Source organism: Leptonychotes weddellii, chromosome 6, assembly GCF_054177405.1.
Source record: "Leptonychotes weddellii isolate Sample4059 chromosome 6, ASM5417740v2, whole genome shotgun sequence".
Classification (NCBI taxonomy): Eukaryota; Metazoa; Chordata; class Mammalia; order Carnivora; family Phocidae; genus Leptonychotes; species Leptonychotes weddellii.
This window is the reverse complement of record NC_138374.1, coordinates 42,776,385-42,794,785: the sequence shown is the minus strand read 5'-3', so window position 1 is coordinate 42,794,785 and position 18,401 is coordinate 42,776,385. Positions and strand designations below refer to the sequence as shown.

General features: G+C 42.3%; 1 long non-coding RNA gene across 1 annotated transcript; it reads right to left on the bottom strand.

The window, feature by feature from the left end:
• Positions 1-833: 833 nt before the first annotated feature.
• On the bottom strand, positions 834-13,206 carry LOC145722189 (uncharacterized). Its single transcript, XR_014146282.1, has 2 exons — positions 8,967-13,206; positions 834-2,389 (listed from the first exon to the last, which is right to left on the bottom strand). It is a non-coding gene; the product is annotated as an uncharacterized LOC145722189 (long non-coding RNA).
• Positions 13,207-18,401: the final 5,195 nt, after the last annotated feature.

Here is an 18,401-nt window from a genome sequence, read left to right as displayed (position 1 = left end):
CAAAGCCAGGAAATTAGCAGTAATGTAATAGAATTAAAGAATTTACAGTTTACTCAGATGTTGCCAATTGTCCCCCTACTGTTCTCGTTCTGGTCTAGAATGCCATCCAAGATCCCACAGTGCATTTAGTTGTCATGTGTCTTTGGGCTCCTTTAATCTAGAACAGCTGCTTTTTGTGTGTGTCTCAGGACTTTGAGGGTTTATCTTAAGAGTCCAGGTCAGTTATTTTTTCCTGTATAACCTTGACATTTTTTAAGAGTATTGGCCAATTGTTTGTTTGTTTTTTTTTTTAAGATTTTATTTATTTATTTGAGAGAGAGAGAGAAGGAGAGACAGTGAGAGAGCACAAGCAGGGAGGAGAGGGAGAAGCAGGCTTCCCACAGAGCAAGGAGCCTGATGCAGGGCTCGATCCCAGGACACTGGGATCATGACATGAGCCGAAGGCAGACGCCCAACGGACTGAGCCACCCAGGCGCCCCTGGCCAATTGTTTTATAGAACGTTTTTCACCTTGAGTCTGTCTGATGTTTTCTCATGCTGAGCCTTGAGGTTATGCGTTTTTGGTGAGAGTCCCACAGAAGTGATGTCATGTCCTTCCCAGTGCATTGGATCAGGAGGCACATGTGATATTGTCGTGTCTCATTACTAGTCATGTTAACTTGGAAGGATGATGAGGTAAAGGTGATGTCTGCCAAGTTTCTTTCTCCACTCTAAGTTATTGCATTTTGTTTTGTAATTAACAAGTATCTTATGGGGAGATACTCTGAGACTATACAGTTCTCCTATTTAACATCATACTTTCAACCTACTAAATTTAGCATTCATTGCTGATTCTTTTTTTTTTTTTTAAGATTTTATTTATTTGACAGAGAGAGAGACAGCAAGAACAGGAACACAAGCAGGGGGAGTGGGAGAGGGAGAAGCAGGCTTCCTGCAGAGCAGGGAGCCCGATGTGGGACTCGATCTCCGGACCCTGGGATCATGACCTGAGCTGAAGGCAGACACTTAACAACTGAGCCACCCAGGTGCCCTCATTGCTGATTCTTATCTGCAATATTTATTACCATTGGCTTTCCAAAGGTGATTTTCTATCTCCATAATTCCTTCTGCATTGATTAGTTGAAATTCAATTGGAAGGAAGAGCGGTCCCTTCTCTCCCATTTATGTATTTATTCAATTATTTCAGAGTGGACTCATGGATATTTATTTTATTCTCTGGGTTATAATCCATTACTAACATTATTTGTTTTGTTGCTCAAATTGTCCAAGATATGGCCACTAGGAGCATCTTCAAGTTGGCTCCTGCATCCTTTTGAAATACTCCCATTCTATCCTGAGCACTTCCTTACTTCCTGAAAACCACAAGATGTTTCGGGCTCATCTCATATTCCCATTGCTCTCATCCTGGACTCAGTCATTTCTCCAAGGAACCTGGCTCCTTGTCTTGGAGAATGGTATTTAGAAACCAGGATTTTGGTGCTGGGTGCGCTCCTTGCTACCAGGGTATAATTGCTTCTAGGCCTCTCAGCTGACAGACTAAAGAATATAAAATAAAGAACAGTTCTGAAGCTATTTTATGGGTATTCTCGGATTGAGAAAATAAGTAAATGTATTTAATGGGAGCTAGGTTCCTCACTGTCAAAGGAAGGAATTGCAAATAAGGAAAGGGGGAAGGGCAAAATGGGCCCTGCTGTGCTGGATCAGAATTGGAAATATCAGCCTCAACCCATGGCTTTGTATACATAGGCAGATTGATAGATGCAGAAATAAATATGATCTAGCACTTCCACTCCCGGGTGTATACCAAATGGAAACACATGGTCACAAAAAGACATGGACAGGAATAGAGATTCACCGTCACCACAGTCCCGAAGCAGAAAACTACCCAAATCCCCATCGACAGCTGACTAGATCATCAACAGATCTACCGCTGCATGCAACAACATGGGTGAATCTTAGAAAAATACAATTCATGAAAGAAGTTTTCACGAAAAAATTCTGTATGGTTCACTTTACACAAAGTACGAGAACAGGCAAAATTAACCCATGCTTCGAGAACTCGGTGTTGAGTCCCTTCGTGTGTGTCCTGGTTGGCAGGTGACTGCAAAGAAATGAGGGGCCCCTCAAGGGCCCATAATGTTGTGCAGTGCGATCTGGGCACTGATCACATGGGTGTGTTCCAGTCTCAGAATGACCATATGTATACTTCAATGAAGTTTGGGGGGCTCCTGGGTGGTGCAGTTGGTTGAGCGGCGGAGGCGGACTCTTGGTTTCAGCTCAGGTGGTGATCTCAGGGTCGTTAAGATGGAGCCTTGCATCTGGCTTCACACTGAGCACAGAGTCGGCTTGAGATTCTCTCCCTCTGCCCTTCCTGCTCGTGCTCTATCTCTCTATTAAAAAAAACCAAAAAAACTTAAAAAAAGTTTAAAAAAATCTTCATGTTGTCTTCATTTCAGCTCAGCTGCTGGAGCAACCCCCATTAACCAGAGTAAGAGCAATCTCTAAACTTCAGGCATTAAAGGGATGCCTGGGTGGCTCAGTCATTTAACCACCTGCTTTTGGCTCAGGTCATGATCCCAGGATCCTGGCATCGAGTCCCGCATCGGGCTCCTTGGGGAGCCTGCTTCTCCCTCTGCCTGCCGCTCCCCCTGCTTGTATTCTCTCTCTCTCTCTCTGACAAATAAATAAATACATAAAACCTTTAAAAAAAAAAAAGTTTAATTCTTTCTCTTAATCCTAGTTGAGAAAGCCTGTGGGCAGTAATTGAAAGATCACACAAATTGGTATGGACCTTTATCAACTCTCCTCTGGCAAACCCCCCACCTGCATGCTGCTGTCTAGACTTCACACGTGTTTGATGCTAGTCTTCTAGGGCTAGGACCCTTGATCCAGCCCCAGCTGGGGCTACAGAGTGGGAAGGGATTATTGTAGGCACACCCGACTAGAAGGGTGGGGAGGTGTAGGGAAAGGAAGTGACTTGCCCAAGGCTACCCCATGCTGAAAAGGGCCAGATTACATCAGTAAAGGTCAATGTCAGTTACTGATCTTTCAGTTGTCTTCTAGGTGTTCTCAAGGAGGATTAGGGAAAGAACTAAACTCTAATACCTCAGGCTACCTTTTTTTTTTTAAAGATTTTATTTATTTATTTGACAGAGAGAGACACGGTGAGAGAGGGAACACAAGCAGGGGGAGAGAAAGAAGCAGGCTTCCCGCAGAGCAGGGACCCCGATGTGGGGCTCGATCCAAGGACCCTGGGATCATGACCTGGGCCAAAGGCAGATGCTTAATGACTGAGCCACCCAGGCGCCCCCAGGCTACTTTTGTAATGAATTGTGATGAGCAGGGCTTCTGTCCTATGCATTATTAAAAGATACATTCTTGGGGCGCCAAGAGAGAGCTCTGTCAAATAAATAAATAAAAATCATAAAAAAAAAAAAAAGATACATTCTTTTTTTTCTTTCACATTCTTTGTGACCACGTGTTTCCATTTGGTATACAGCCGGGAGTGGAAGTGCTAGATCATATTTATTTCTGCATCTATCAATCTGCCTTTTTTTTTTAAAAAAAAAAGGTGAAATGGTGTCTCTCAAACAGGTATAACACAAACATGTGTTAAAGATTTTATTTCACTGATTCAATAAGGGAATGAGGCCGATTATAACTGGTTCAAAGGAGAAGTTTTAAAAGCACAAGTGTACAGTGCCCCTGGGTGGCTCAGTGGTTAAGCGTCTGTCTTCGGCTCGGGTCATGATCCCAGGGTCCTGGGATCGAGCCCCGCATCGGGCTCCCTGCTCGGCGGGAAGCCTGCTTCTCCCTCTCCCACTCCCCCTGCTTGCGTTCCCTCTCTCGCTGTGTCTCTCTCGGTCAAATAAATAAATAAAATCTTTTAAAATAAATAAATAAATAAATAATAAAAAAAAATAAAAAGCACAACTGTATAGAAGTAAAGGAATAGTGAAACAAATGAATGATGGAAAGCAAAACCAGCTTTTTCCAGAGTGGGAGCTTCTACTCGTCAGGACAAAATGTGAATGTCTAGGGACAAGAGGTATTTTTCATCGCTATCAGTTACCTCCTTTTTATAGGACTGCAAAACAGCTCCCATGGAACCAAAACCAAAATGCAGAACGAGGTGCTACAGGCAATGCATAGTTTTCCACTGAAAGAAAATTTCCTACGGTTTCCTCCCCTTTTGGTCAAAAACAATTTCATCTCTTCCCACGCAACTCATCCACAGTATCGTATCAAACGGATCTAATTATTTCTGGCACCTCTTTTTATAAGGTGAACTAACAAATCTCTCGTGATTTTCCTTGGGCTTTCTGGGAGATCTCAGGGATCCTTAACAATTTTACTTTGTTTTACGTTTAGGATTGATTTGGGGAAGGCAAGGACCCAAAGTTGTCAGGAGATTTGAACACATGAGGTAGGATCATGGGTGTCTGAGAAATAATACTTGTCTACCTACTTGAAAGTGACACTAAAGAAAATGATATGACTGTGAAGCACTTTAGCTCTCTCCTAAGCAAGAAACCTGGTTTTCTTAAACAATTACAGACATAATAAAATCAACGTAAAAGTCAGATATTCTGGTAAAACTCGGAGTCTTTGCTTTCTAGGCAGATCACAGGGGAAAAAGAATAACCCTCCATATTATGGGTAACAATAAAACAGGAAACCAAGAAAATGGGGCCATCAACATTAAGAAATTTTTCTAATATTTTAAACACATTTTCCTAGTGTCTCAGACTCAGGTGTTATAAACCAAGGCAAACAAAATTCATTGTGTTTCATTTTTTTTCATTATGCTCTTTCATATTTTACAATAAACTGACTCTTTAGGATTGATCTCAGAGGACCCATGAGGTCAGAACTAATTTTGTAACACAGCTAAGATGCTATTAACTTGCAACACATTCATTTTTGCTATTTTCAAATGAATTACTAAATAAGCGTTAAAATTTTTTTCGGTTTCAATTTCGAAGACAGTAAATATCACTAGTTATAACCCACAAATAAAGCTGTTTGGTGTCCTCAATATGCTTGAAGAATTTAAGGGAGTTTCACCAAACAAACAAACCAAAAACAAACAAACAACCCCCCCCCACCACCACCAATGTGAATCCTGCTGCTTTAGGAAAAAACTACTCTTTTCCTGGTAAAACAGAAGCACACACAGTTGAGTTTCTGTGTAACTATTGTTCTTAGCATAGTGTCAATCATGCGTAGTGATTATAACTTTTAAGCAAAGCAGCTTCTGTTTTGCAGAGAAAACCAGAGATTGGAATACTCATGAAGGTCCACTGTCCCCCATTAGCATTTTAGTAGACAAACAGAATTCACGAGTACACAAACACAATTCTCTGCCGCCACGTGCATCCCCTATAGTACAGCTTCTCCAAGTGGCAAAAATGAATACATTCATTAAAAGACCCAAAGATATAGGCTATCTGTAGCATATAAAAAAAGAAGCAAAAGTATATAAACTTAAATTATGCTTAGTATGCGTGTCTCAGTGTCCCATTTTGCTTAGAAATAATCTATATACCCAGTGAATATACACTAATCAAATCAATCAGTCCAAGGTTTTAAGTTACCTAAATATTCTAGAAATTATTTTCAAGCCATAAACTACAAAACATAACTTGAAAAATAAAATTCATTAGCATAACAATACAATTTTTGTTAAACACGGATTTACATTTACAAATTTAAACATATAAGATCTGCTAGCTTATTTGATGAGTAAATGTGTTGTCCGTTTAGGAAAAAACACACACAAGTAGAATACAAATGTATGCTCCTGTATACATTTCAAGAGTTACTTTATTCATGTATAAGCAAATAAACATGCATACATTCTGTTTCATTACAAATATTAGCATGTTTGTAAACTTTATTTATCTCCACTTATTTTTTAGAGATCTTCTATTTCAGCACATAAAAGAACTTCTTTTTCTTTTACAGCTGCATAAGATTTTGTTATCTCCTATCACAAATAATGCTGCAGTGAAAAATCTTGTCCATGCGTTATTTGCATGCATCAGAATAGATCTGTATTTCTGGTTCAGAGGCTATATGCATTTGCCATTTTGTTTGATAATGCCAAACTGACGTACAGAGGTGACTCTGGCATACACTCTAATCAGCAGCGTGTAAAAATGCCTTTTTCCTCACACACGCTCCAACAAGTATGTTATAAAACTCTTAGATAGCCTCCTTAACATGATAGATGGGAAACTGTTTTCTGAGGATAATTTGAATTTGAATTTCTTTTATTATGAGTGAGGTTGAGTATCTTTTAAAATATCCAGAACCACAGTGCCTGGGTGACTCAGTTGGCTGAACATCCAACTCTTGATTTTGGCTCAGGTCATGATCTCAGGGTCCTGAGATCGAGCCCCACGTCTGGCTCCGAGCTCAGAGCAGAGTCTGCTTGTCCCTTTCCCTCTGTTCCTCCACCAACTCACATGCGTGCTCTCTCTCTTAAATAAATAAAATCTCAAAAAAAAAAAAAATCCAGAACTATTTGTATTTCCTTTTCTGTGACCTAGATTTTCATATCATTTACTCCTTTTTCTCTTGTCTTGTAAAGCTTTTCCTTATTGAATTGTGGGAGTTCTTTACATATTATGTCTTCAGCATATATCAAACTCTGCTATATACTTAGATCTGTTTCTGGATTTCCTACTCTGTTTATCTGATATGTTGGTATATTCATGAGCCTGCTTTTCATTACTGAAGCTTTGTAATGTGCTGTAATATCTGATAGGGATAGTTCCTCTTTGTCTTCTAGATTTTCCCCCTGATTCTTCTTGATTCCATTTTTCTATAGGAACTTTAGAATCAGCTCATCTGATTATAAAAAGTTCCCATTTGTGTTTCCTTTGTAGCTTGTTTAATTTATAGAGTAACTGGGGCACCTGAGTGGCTCAGTCATTAATTTATAGAGTAACTTAGGGAAAATTGACATCTCCCTGATCTTGATTCTTTCGACTCAAGAACATAGAACGTCTTTCCATTTGTTCCAGTCTTCTTTTGTGTCCCCCAATAGCATTCCCAAGTGTTCTTCATGGAAATTGTTATCAGTTAGCTTTCACTGTATAATAAACCATCCCCACACTTAATGGTTTTAAACATTAGCCATTCTTGAGCTCCTGATTCTGCAGGTTACCAATTTGGGCTGGGCTCGGCTGAGTGGTTCTTCCGCTGGTCTCTGCTGAGCTCAGGTGGGCTCATTTATGAACCTATGACGAGCTGTGGGACAGTGGGCACTCCCAGGTTATGATGGCCTTGTTGTTTGGGAGGATTAGAATGGCTTGGGACTCTATGGGGTATCTCACCCTCCAGAAGGTCAGTTTGGGTTTTCTACATGATGTCTCAAGTACATTGAGATTTTGGATTAGCTCTTTGAAATTATATGCAAAGTTGCATGCACATGTATGGGTGGGAATGTGTGTGTACTCAGGGCACAGTTCCCATGCTTTTATCAAATCCTCCCTCCCATCCTCTGGGCTAAAGGCTCATCCTTTCGGACTCGGATGGGCCTAGGACTAACTCATCGCTCAGATTTGGTTGTCCCGATGGCTCTACCTTACATCAGATTGTAAGCCTCATACTCTGTTGGTAGGAATGTAAATTTGGACAGCCTTTGTGAAGGGCCATCTGCCCTACAACAATGCTAAATGTGCATACCCTTTGACTCTGCAATTCTACTTCCAAGCATCTGGTCCATAGATAATGAAACAAATGTACAAAAATGGTATATGGTATACTAAGGAACTGTTTAAATGAACGAACTCTATCTACATATGCCAGCATGGAATCACCTCCAAGACTTATTGTTGAAAAAAGAAAGCATCCTGAGAGAGCAGAGGAGGAGCTGAGCCCTGCCTCCCTAAACTTCAAGAGTTCCCTGGTCCAGTGAGCAATGGAGAACAGGGCTTCGGGCCCCAGCTTTGTGGCATTGGGCTCAGTCCCTGGGTGTGAAGGGCAGGTGGAGGTGGCCATGACACCAGCTGTGGGTGATGCTGATGACAATCTCTAAGTTCATCTAGAGCAAAGAGGGACATGCAGCAGGTGCCAGAGACCAGGGTGCAGAGGCCCAGACCTACTAACCCCCTTCAGCAAACATTTCCTGTGAGGGAGCCCTGTCATCACCCTCATTTTACAAATGGGATTGAGAAGGGATAAGAAACCTGCCCAAGGTCACCCTGGAGTCCAGAGCCTGCTCTCGACTGTGGATGTGTTCCAACACTATGGAAGGGCACCTTACTAAGGGGGTCACAGCCAGCTTGTGCCCTGAAGTTACACAGGCCTTAGACACTCTTTAAATCCTACTGACATTGAGAATTTTGCACCCTAAATCTGAAAACCACTGAACTAAGAAGAAACAGGAAGGAAGGAAGGAAGGAAGGAAGGAAGGAAGGAAGGAAGGAAGGAAGGAAGGAAGGAAAGAAAGAAGGGGAAAAGGAAGGAAAAAGTATAGCAAGTATCTTTGCCCTGGAATAATTCTGCTTTTAACTCAGTTCCCTAGGACTGAAAGGGTAGATGAGTGGAGAATTCTAAACTGTTCCTACCAGTCCGCAGATTTTATTTCTTTATGAACCTAGAATATATTGAATTATTTGTGTGTTGTGAAGCTTAAATGGGAGAGTCACATGTTTCCGACTGAGATATAAATTTAGTTTGTAAACTAAGCATTCCAGGGATGGCTGTCCCCTCCGGGCCACCATGTGCGCAGCCCCAGCAGATAAGCAGAGGGAGCGGGGAGGAATTCTGGTGGGCTGATGGCTGGGACAGATGTATGGTAAGCAGGAATATGTCATTTTGGGTCGATCTTAGTGAGGATATTTGCCTCAAAGCAGAAATGCTGATTCAGGCTCAGTGAGAGGTAAATCTGGTTGTATGGGGGGAGATTAGATTAGAATTTTTAGAATAGACAGGAATTGAACTTTAAATAAGTACCAGGCTTGTGAATCTCCCATTTGCTGTGGTTGAGCCGTGCGCCTTCATGAGAAAATACGTCTCTTCAGATCTCAGAACCCAGGGACTGTCAGCGACATAGCGTGAGCCACCGCAGTAACGCGGCTTCGCTAAAAACAAAACCAAACAAAACGTCAAGCACTGGCCTGGAAGGCAGGACGTGAGGCAGCTGATTTCCCAACTCTGCCCCTTACTTGCTGTGTAAGTTTGATTTTTTTTTTAATTGTTTGATTTTTTATTTATTTTTTAAATCAGAAAGAGAGAGTGAGCACAAGCAGGGGAGCGGCAGGCAGAGGGAGAAGCAGGCTCCCCGCTGAGCAAGGAGCCCGATGCGGGACTCGATCCCACGTCGGAAGTATCATGACCTGAGCGGAAGGCAGACGCGGGCTGAGCCACGCAGGCATCCCGCTGTGTGGGTTTGGATAGTTAGCTCATCCTTTCTGGGCGTTAGTCTTCCCCTCTGCGAAGGGAGGTGGTGGGTGAGAGGGGCCCAGGGCATCTGAGGTTCCCCGCACGGACGGCCAGTCCTTCCTGCTCTCAGCCGCCTTATTGGCAAGTCTGCCGCCTGCATTCCACCGCAAGGCCTCGCACTCAGAACCCAGGCCAGGGGCAGGCACGCGTAGCCCAGCGGCCGCAGAGGCTGGAGGTGGAATGAAGGGCGGTGGTTAAGATGGGTGTAAATGTGTGTAAATGCTTGGAACAGTGCTGGGCACATAGGCACGTGTTACCAACTTAATGATAATAACATTATTATTATCGTTTTTATTATTCAACGATCTTAACTTCCTACCTAATGTAGGAATTCTCTCTCGGGCGATACTAGACAAGTGGCTAGTCTCACTCTTCTTGAATACTGCCAGTGACGGGGAACTCACTACTTATCCCAGTAAATTGTTGTATTCGTGAATGGTGCTTCTGGAATTTTAAGGAATTTTAAAGCTGGAAACTTATAAATCATCAAGTTTAACTGCCTCAAGAGGAAACCCAGGTTCAAGAGGTGAAATGGTTTGTTCAGTATTGCATGGCTAGTTATATGGCATCCTCTACCCTCTTCTGCCTTCCGGTCTTACTAAGTCCATTTTCCTTCGTGCATCTGAGAGCCTTGGTGCTGCATTCACCAGTGCCCCCCACCTTCCCCAAAGAACAACTCCTGGAGGCCCCAGGCTCTGTTTGCTTGGCCTCTTTGGATCCCAGACCATATTAAAGGTTCACTGATCCACCCATGGACCCCAGGATAAGGTCAAGTTGTCCTTGCTACATTCTGCAAGACAGTCCCCTCCCCTGCCTCAATATCACATGGATTGTTCAGCTTCGCTCTATTCCTGGGCACACCCTTTAGGTTGCCCAGCCCCCTCCAGTCCCAGTGGCCTCTTAATCTTCACCTTGATCCTGCTTGAAGATATCTGGTCTCTGGCTCACAGGCCCTGGAGGCCAGTGTCCATTTACCTCCCTCCTCCACCTGGTCTGGATGTGATGGTTACAGCTGAGCTCCTTGGGGCTATCTCCCCCGTGGCTTCTAGCCAGTCCTTGGTCAGACTCACATTCAGATGGAAATGTCTTTCCTACTTGGTGCCATTTCAAAGAGACATTTCAAATGGATCCCTTGCTTGAAGTAGAGGTGGAATATTTTCTATCTAAAGAATTAGATGGTGGAGTCCATTTTGAACATGTATTTCGTGGAGCTGTGTATCTCACTGTGAATATATTAACACCAAGGAATGATTTTATGCTGTGTTTTCATCTGTCATCCAGAACCAATGGGCCATGAATGCACATTACAAACATAGACCTTGGACTTAGAGGGATCCAGGCTTGATACCTGGTTCTCCACTCCCTGGCTCTGACTTTAAAGAGCTACTCAATTTCATTAGGCCCCAGTTTTCTAACTGGGAAAATGGGAGTGGCGCCTACTTCCTAAAGGTTAGTGAGGTTTAAAGGAAAGAATGCAAGCAAGGCTCTAAGCATAATACCTGGCTCACCATGAGAGTTCAGTTAACGTTTGCTCTTACTATTATCAACATAGAAGCCATTCTGTGAGATCCCTGCAGTTTCAAAGGAGATCATGGGACGACTTAAGGAATTCCGGCCTGTGGCCAACAGTGTGTTTTGCAACATGCGTGACAGGCCACCAGGACAACAGTAGTGACACATGGAACACTTAAATTCCATAATATATTTATTTTCAGTTTCCTAGGAGATACTCTGTAATACCCAGAACATACACCCCGCAAGCTCGCCAACTGTGCAGATGTTAAAGCTTCGTAAATGCTATAAATACCCCTATTCCATACACATATGCAATATATTATTGCCACATCTTTCATCAATGGCAAGAAAACCCCGAGGTCTGCGGAGTGTTTGCAATATGTGTACATTGCTATGGAGACAGTATCAAAGGCAGGCACCCATCACATGAGCAGGATGGAGGGCTTTAGGGCAGCTAACAGTGATGGAAATAATTCTCACTCTTTATGCACCATTCTTGGACAATATGCGTAAAATGTTTGGGCGGTGAGGCATGCTGTTGAGAACAAGACTTTGGATGTTTCATCCAACACTGCTAGCAGGCAGCTTGGTGAAATATGGAGGATTCAGGGACCTAGGTCTGCCCTCAAACTGGCTGGATGACATTGGTGGTCACCTTGCTTCCCGGGCACTCAGTTTCTCCTAGTGTAAGATGAGGGGGGGTGTCCAGCTGAAAATTTCTGCAGTCCCTTCCAGCATTCTGCTTACGAGTGGTCTGCCAAGCATGATTTCAGTTCATAGCCTGTGTTGTTTAATGCCATTCTAAGTGGAGCAAAATTAAGGTAGATTTTTGGAGGCATCCAAATTGAGCTCTGCTAGTTGGCCAGCCTGAACTTTCTTTTTCTATTGTTACCTGGCCAGTTCACAGACAGGCTCCAGCTGCTTCTCACATTGTATTGGAGACAGATCTTTCCCCCTCCAAGGGAGCAACATGGAATGTGAGCAACTCAGCTCTTGTGGGCAAATTGTCAGAAATTAAATGAAAATCAGATTACGTTACTAAACTCACACTGTCCTGGAAGTCCTTCTCAAGAGGCCAAAGTTTAGTAGCAATTGACATATTCCAACATGATCGGGTCTTTAAGTCGTAATATCTCACAATATATTCATTTACATTAAAGACACTCGCTCACAAAACCACAATGTACATTTAGCACGAATGCATGCACAGCAACGTGTTGGAATTGTTGCCTGGGAATGGGGGCGGAGGGGACATGGGGATAAAAGGAAATAAAACAAGAAGGGAGTAGACACTGAGACTCAAAGAGACAATGAAACTTGTGCATGTTGACATTGATAGTATGTACTGGGTAACAATGTGGACAGAGCTGTCACTCAAAAGCCAAGGACCCTACTCCATTCCACCGTGATGCCTTTCGTTCTTCAGCAGAAACAACAGCAATAAAGGATTGCAATGTGCCTTACTAATTAATCAGTTCTCTCAGGGGGGTGCTATGTTTTTACTTTGGAAAGTAAAGTACCTGAAAGTTTCCCTCTTTTTTTTTTTCTTCTTCTTTTTCTTTTTCGAGAGAGCTCAGGCAGGGGAGGGACAGAGAGAGAATTTTAAGCAGACTCCACAATCGGTGCAGAGCCCTATGTGGAGCTCGATCCCACGACCCTGAGATCATGACCTGAGCCGAAACCAAGAGTCAGATGCTTAGCCGACTGAGCCACCCAGGCACCCCTGCAAGATTCCCTCTAATGGAGCTTCCTCTTTATTAGATCTTGTCTTTTTTGGGGTGATTTCATTTCCTGGTAGCAAGAAAATTAAGGTAAATTCATTCAACTTGGGTATTCTGACGTCATATCAGGGGAACAGTTTCATTTCACTGAGATTTTAGAGGACTCTAGAGGGTTAGAAAATGGAAAGTTTTTCAAAATTTGGTTCTTAGTTTGATCTACCACTTACCCAGGGATGGGCCCCCCAAATCCTATGTCAGGTGTTTTGTGAAAGAGCCCGTTTTTGTCTGGAAAATCTACTCCACGGTGGGCATCTATTAAAGGAATTGACACCTAAGGAAAAGGCAAAATAAGAATATGTATTTGCTTTCATTTGCAAAATTACACACAGGAGGATAAATCAAAATTAATGATATCTGTTATGGGTAAGGATAAATAAAAGGGTAAAGTGTAGATCAAAGAATAAATAAAAATAAGATTGAATTTTCCCTGTTGCCAAAAGGTAAAGAGGATCTTTTCCTCCTTCTTCTTTCTTAGAGTATCCCTAAGAAAGTGTATTTGTGAATATATAATTTTTATAATATAATAATAAATATATAATATATAACATAATAATATATTTGTATTTATCAGTGTACTTATGAGTAAACGGTATTTATGAATCCTTTCCCTATCCTTTTGATATGCATATAAGCCTTATATAAAAGCTAACTAAGCCTCTTCTTTTTAGGGAGGGTCTCATGGTTTTTAAATTTTATATATATATATTTTTTTAAATTAACATATAATGTATTATTTGTTTCAGGGGTACAGGTCTGTGATTCATCAGTCTTACACAATTCACAGCACTCACCATAGCACATACCCTTCCTAATGTCCATCACCCAGCCACCCCATCCCCCCACCGCCCCTCCAGCAGCCCTGTTTGTTTTCTTTTTTTAAGATTTTATTTATTTATTTGACAGAGACATAGCAAGAGAGGGAACACAAGCAGAGGGAGAAGCAGGCTTCCTGCTGAGCAGGGAGCCCGATGTGGGGCTTGATCCCAGGACCCTGGGACCATGACCTGAGCCGAAGGCAGTCGCTTAACGACTGAGCCACCCCCTCAGTTTGTTTTCTAAGATTAAGAGTCTCTTATGGCTTATCTCCCTCTCTGGTTTCATCTTATTTCATTTTCTTCCTCTTCCCCTATGATCCTCTGCCTTCTTAAATTCCACATATTCAGTGAGATCGTATAATTGACTTTCTCTGATCGACTTATTTTGCTTAGCATAATACCCTCTAGTTCCATCCACATCGTTGCAAATAGCAAGATTTCATTTTTTTGGTGGCTGAGTAGTATTCCTTTGTGTATATATACCACATCTTCTTTATCCATTCATCTGTCGATGGACATCTGGGCTCTTTCCATAGTTTGGCTATTGTGGACATTGCTGCTATAAACATTGGGGTGCACGTGCCCTTTCAGATCACTACATTTGTATCTTTGGGGTAAATACCCAGTAGTGCAAATGCTGGGTCATCGGGTATCTCTATTTTCAACTTTTTGAGGAACCTCCATACTGTTTTCCAGAGTGGCTGCACCAGCTTGCATTCCCACCAACAGTGTAGGAGGGTTCCCCTTTCTCTGCATCCCTGCCAACATCTGTTGTTTCCTGACTTGTTAATTTTAGCCATTCTGACTGGTGTGAGGTGGTATCTCATTGTGGTTCTGATTTGTATTTCCCTGATGCCGAGTGATGTTGAGCACTTTTTCATGTGTCTATTGGCCATTTGGATGTCTTATTTAGAGAAATGTCTGTTCATGTGTTCTGCCCATTTCTTGCTTTGATTATTTGTTAGTTGGGTGTTGAGTTTGATAAGTTCTTTATAGACTTTGGATACTAGCCCTTTATCTGATATGTCATTTGCAAATATCTTCTCCCATTTTGTCGGTTGTCTTTTGGTTTTGTTGACTGTTTCCTTTGCTGTGCAAAAAAAGCTAATTAAGCCTCTTGACAACAGTAGCACCCAGCAATGTTTTTGCTAAAAGCCTGGAGCCAGGGCTCCTGTGTGGCTCAGTCAGTTAAGCCTCTGACTCCTGGTTTCGGCTCAGGTTATGATCTCCTGGTTGTGAGATCGAGCCCTGCATCCAGTTCTGCACTCAGTGCGAAGTCTGCTTCAGATTCTTTCTCCCTCTTGGAGCGCTTGTGTCTGCCTTGGGCTCAGGTCCTGATCCAGGGTCCTGGGATCAAGCCCCGCTTCTCCCTCTCCCTCTGGCCCTCCCAGCTTGAGTGCACTCTCTCTCTCTATCCCTCCCTAAAATGAATAAATAAAATCTTCAAGAAAGAAAAGAAAAGAAAGGCTGGAGCCATCTCTTTGAAATGTAAACCTCAAGGACAATGCTCCCTTCCCCCTCCTCCCCTTCCCCTGGTCACCATGGGAGGGTTCGCCTAGGAGCCTTGTTCCAAGATGTGACTACCTGCTCATCCATAGAGATAGATGTCTTATCCTCCCTTATGATGAAGGTAATTAATATGGGTGGTCACCCCAATGACCATGTGAGTTTGGGGGGAACTATGAACGAAATACAGCACAGGGAGTTGTTGGATCCTCTTGCGAGGACTAATTGTGGTTTGTCTTGAGAATGTGTGTAGAATGGGGGGTGTTATCTGCTTGGCTGCATAGAAACGTGAGATTTCTGGGGCGCCTGGGTAGCTCAGTCGTTAAGTGTCTGCCTTCGGCTCAGGTCATGGTCCCAGGGTCCTGGCATCGAGCCCCGCATCGGGCTCCCTGCTCTGCAGGAAGCCTGCTTCTCCCTCTCCCTCTGCCCCTGCTTGTGTTCCCTCTCTTGCTGTCTCTCTCTGTCAAATAAATAAGATCTTTAAAAATAAAAAAAAAGAAGGGTGAGATTTCTTTCTGTCTTTGCAATCTCATGCTCAGATGCACACCATAGTCTGGTTTAGAGCTTATTCAGTAATAAAATGGTTTTCTTTCTTTTCTACATTTGTGGATAGGATGTTCTGGTTTGGCAGGAGATTTCATGTTTAACTTTTCCCCCTCATGTTACCTGTAGGGAGAGGGTAGGGATGGAAAACAGAATAAGACCTCTCCAAATACATCTTTTTATATAGTTTTGCCTTTTGAACTTTGTCAATGTCTTATATATTAAAGGATGTAAGATAAAATTAACAAGGCTAGGGAAAAAGAAAGCCCTGAAATTGAATACAAATTAGCAAATGAGCCCAAAACCTAACTGAATACCAAACCAATTAATAGCATATTCACAAGGAGACAATAAATATAACTCCATAACATATGTCATAATGTATTGAAAGGATCAATTGAGTGCAAAAACAGTTTGTTGTTGGGGTGCCTGGGTGGCTCAGTCGGTTACGCATCTGCCTTCAGCTCAGGTCATGATCCCGGAGTCCTGGGATCAAGTCCCGCATCAGGCTCCCTGCTCAGCAGGGAGTCGGCTTCTCCCTCTCCCTCTGCCCCCCCGCCCCCGCTTGTGCTCTGTCTCTTTGAAATAAATAAAATCTAAAAAAAAAAAAAAGTTTGTCGTAATATTGGCTGATGAACTGAACTCTTCTGAAACTATTTTGTGTGTGTTGTAGCACTGAGTGATGAAGAAAATAACTGATGTGTATTTTCACATGTATTTCACAGGGACAGGCAGGGCCCCGAGGGGTAGAACTGCAGGGACAAGCATCAGCATACACTCCTGATTAAAAAACAAAACGAAACAAAAACCTATATTCTTAAGTCTGTCCTCTGAATGATACTACCGCAAAGACACCCTTGACAGCAAGGAACACACCAGATCTTAGTTTCTAAATACCTTTCTTCAATTAAATTAGGAAGCCAAACAGCTTGGAGAAATGGCTGATTCTAGGGCTAGGGTAGGAAAATCAGTTTGTTGAAAAGACTCAAAAACAGATAAGGGCATTTCAAAAGGACACAGGAACCACCTTGAAGGGCCAACTTGGAACATCAAAATAAATAATGATAGAAATGGTTTATAATATATAAAATTAAAAAGAATCCGTAAGTTCATAGTGATACCGCCAATATTAAATGAACAAATAAATGAAAGTAGGTGGAGCAGGGAGGAAGGAAATCTCTTCTTTGCAGAATGCCCACTAATCAATGTAAAAGAAATGACAGAAATAGGAAAATCACCAGTTTATAAGTATCATGGTAAAAATTGGTTGAGGTGAGAATCATCAATGGATACTTCAACCATGGGGAACACGTGGTCCTGTGGTATTGAAGTATCAGCCCGCACACCCCGTATTAATTCAAAGGAAAGGAAGATGTCTTTAAAATGGAGAAAACCAACTTAACCAAGTAATGAAATTTAGGATCATAGATAATGGGACCAACATCCCCACATGTCTCTGAACTGATGCACTGAAAAGGACCTGGCTGTGCTCCTCCTGGAGCCTTTAACTTCAGTCTGATCACGAGGAGGCAGACAAAATTGGGGGCCATTCTGAAACATGGCTGGCCTGGGTGCTTCAAAAGTGTCAGTCGTTAAAGGCTAAACAAAAACAAAAACAAAAGGCTGAGGAATGCTTCTAGATTAAAGAGCCTAAGGAAACCTGACAACTAAACACTTTGTGTGATTCTGGATGGGATCCAGGACTCTCCCACCCCCACTGTCCCAGAGGCTCTGAATGACATCATCAGCACAGTAGGGGAGATTTGAATCTGTCCTGTGTAGAGGATAATGTTCAATTTCCCGGGTGTAACAATTATGTAACACAATGCTTGTGTTCTTAGGAGATGCAGCTGAAGGTGAAGTGCCCTGGTGTCTGCAAATGCTCTCAAATGACCCAGGGGAGAAAAAGAAACAATTATATGCAGAGGGAGAAAAAGAGAGGGATAAAGCAAATATGGCAAAATGTCACTAACTGGTGAACCTGGGAGGTGAAGGGCGCATGGATGTTCTCTGTACTCATGTAACTTTTCTGAAGGCTTAAAAATGTTCAGATAAAAGCAATTATATACCCTATTTTTGTCCGTATGGCACTTGCACCTAATTCCTCAGTTCATGTTTATTTATCCCAATTATTTTCCTAAACTTATCAGTATATTTCCCCTTAAAAAGGCAACTATTTCAACTTAATGTCATGACCAGTTAACTTATCCTACTGCTCCCAGCCCACGCTGCCCACACACACAGAACCTACCTGCGTTTCTGTGAGATTGCATGTGATTGCACGTGATTGCACATGATCCATCCGCATGGTCAAGTTTGAGCAGCACAGGATGCATCACTGGCGATTAGCAACCTTCCAGTAAAACTATTATTTAGTATGTTATAGTTTTACAATTGCTTTATCTAGATTATTTCATTTAAATTTACCATACTATTGTCATCCCAGCCACAGTGTAAAATTATTCTTACTCTTTTTTAATCATGAAACTGAGATCCGCAAAGGTGACAAACTTGCCTAAAATCTGTGGCTAGAGCCAGGTTAAATGCCACACTTCAGTCTCATCAAGTAGTGTAATACTTTTAAATTGTTACTAGTTTGCTGACTGTATCACTGATGTGCATGGTGATTTAGGTAATGATTGTGCGTTATATGTATCAGAGAAAAAGTATAATGAACAAACCAAGTGGGGCATTTCATAGTTATTCCTGCCTAGGAAGATTTTTTAAAGCGAATTATGTGTAGCGTAGACATGACTAGTGTTGTGGGGGTGGTCCCTACACGCCTG